Source organism: Alosa sapidissima, chromosome 18 (assembly GCF_018492685.1).
Source record: "Alosa sapidissima isolate fAloSap1 chromosome 18, fAloSap1.pri, whole genome shotgun sequence".
Taxonomy (NCBI): Eukaryota; Metazoa; Chordata; class Actinopteri; order Clupeiformes; family Clupeidae; genus Alosa; species Alosa sapidissima.
This window is the reverse complement of record NC_055974.1, coordinates 7,056,074-7,058,625: the sequence shown is the minus strand read 5'-3', so window position 1 is coordinate 7,058,625 and position 2,552 is coordinate 7,056,074.

The window sequence follows — 2,552 nt, the reverse complement described above, 5'->3', positions numbered from 1 at the left end:
TTTCTTTCCCCCACATGATAGTGAATTAGCCGCCAACCCCGCTGACCGCCAGACACAAGGGAAACAGAAGATTAGTTCACCCCGACCGGTCGGCGCGCCTTGTATTTTGTCATTGTGCGGCGACCACAAACAAACAGACTGTCATCATTAGCATTTCATCCTACTGGCAATTAACTGTGAGCAGCTTTTAGCGGCGTCGGACCAATCGGAATGAGGAATCTTCATTGACAGTCAGTGGCTGGGACATTTTTATTTGAATGGTGAAATGTAGCCCATGGTCTTGCCTTACATCTCAAGCCCATTAATTGGGCTGGGAATGACTTGTAGTGGCATATAGGAAAAGCAATGAAGTGAACAAAATAGTAACTGTTACAGTAATTGCATGCGACCCAAATAAAAAACACAGTTAGTGAGACATAAACAGAGTGATACTTTGGGCTCCCAGATTAGTTGGGGTAGGGGGGCATATTTGAGGGCTCTAAACATGTCCATCACCACTATTTCACACCCTCCCATGTCTGGATTAATGAACCATACACTCTTAATTCGATGTGGGATTATACACCCCTCTTAGATGCGATCTCGCCGCCTTCAAATTAACATTCAAATGCTCTGGCCGGGGCTCTAAGCAGTCTCGGCTGGTGTGGTTCTGCGGCATCTTATTCCAGAAAGATTAGTAGGCTCACAGGCGCTTGTCTCCGAGGCGAGCGGCTCTCCCCCCTCTTCCGCATGCCTGCTGGAGCCCTGCTCTGTGTTTGTGTGTTCAGGCTCAGGGTCTGTCTGGGCCAGTGGGGTGTGGAGGGGTCAGCAATGGGAGTGTGTGTACGTGTGTGTGTGTGTGTGTGTGTGTGTGTGTGTATGTGTGTATGTGCACATGTGTGTGCGTGTGTGCATGTCTGTGTGTCTGTGAGTGTGTGTATGTGTATGTATGTGGGTATGTGTGTGTAAGAGAGAGAGAGAGAGAGAGTGTGTGCGTGCATGTGTGTGTGTGTGTGTGTGTGTGTGTGTGAGTGTGTGTGTGTGTGTGTGTGTGTGTGTGTGTGCATGTGTGTTTGTGTGTGTGCGTTGCTGGCTGGAGCTGGTATGTTCCTGGAGGTTGGGGTATGTCGGTACAGCGTGAGGAGGGGGTCCTGATGGAGTGCCTGGCTGTCAGCAGTCCCCAACTCTGGTGGAGAAAAGAAAGGATGGGATGCAGCACAGCCAGCAGACTCGATAAGGGGAGCATACGCCCAGAGGAGGAGAAGAGGATGAGAGGAGGAGAGGAGGAGGGGAGGAGGGGAGGAGGGGGAGGAGGAAGAGAGGAGTGGAGGAGGGGAGGAGGAGAGGAGGGGAGGAGGGGAGGAGGGGAGAAGGGGAGGAGTGGAGAAGGGGAGGAGAGGAGGAGGAGAGGAGGAGAGGAGTGGAGAAGGGGAGGAGAGGAGGAGGAGAGGAGAGGAGTGGAGAAGGGGAGGAGAGGAGGAGGAGAGGAGGAGAGGAGTGGAGAAGGGGAGGAGAGGAGGAGGAGAGGAGGAGAGGAGTGGAGGAGGGGAGGAGGGGAGGAGGAGAGACGCTGGTTGAGAGGGCCGGTTGGAGGTGGAGGCTGCCTGTCAAGAAATGTGGATGCTGGGGGAGGCCCACGGACGAGGCTGACAGGCCCAGCAGTGGGAGCGCGAGACGGGGGAGCTTCAGCCGACGGGAGTGGTGAGGAGCCATGGAGCTCGGCGGTCCTCCTGTCAGAGCTGTCGGTTGGAGGGTGGTGTGATGAAGAAGAACTAGGGTCAGGAGTGAAGCGGTGGTCAGGCTGTTTGATGGCGACGGTAGGGTTTTTACAGTGTCATGGAGGGAATGGCTTGTGAGTGTAGAGGGTCAGATTTACTAAAGAGTTAAAAGAGCCATTTGTGGAGTGAAGAATCTCATGAAGGACTTGATCAGAATTGAAGCATTGATCAGTTCACTGTCTGTCAGGGGGAGCTTTTTGAGAATAACAGACAGACAAACAGATAGAGAGATAGATAGACAGATAGATAGATACTGTAGATAGATAGATAGATAGATAGATAGATAGATAGATCGTTAGATATATCGTTTATTTGTCTTCCTGGAGGACTCTCCATGAGAGATTCATTTTTGTTTTGAAGGTGAGTCAGACATCAGGGTGTTGAACTGAGTTCACCTCTGGCTCGTGCCAAACAGTCTGGGGATGTCATCTTCCTGGTGCGGTTTGTGGTCGCGCAGCGCAGCGCACACGTTTCCTTCAGGAAGATCACGTGGAAAGACAGAGGAGGCTCTTATGTGGGACGCGAGATGCGCTTGAACACTGCGTTCATTTATCACGGCTTTGATGGTCAGTGTCCAAGTTTGAAGATGGCCGGAAAATGGGCTGAACATTTTTACCCACACAGGATATTCATAAAACTCTCTCTCTCTCTCTTTCTCTCTCACCCTCTTTGATCTCTCTCTTTTTCTCTTTGCACCATGTTAACCTTATTTTCACCCTATCTTTGTAATGGTACAAAGCATCATGATCCAAACTATCTGTCCAATACAGGAAAGTCCAATGAAACACATTAGTA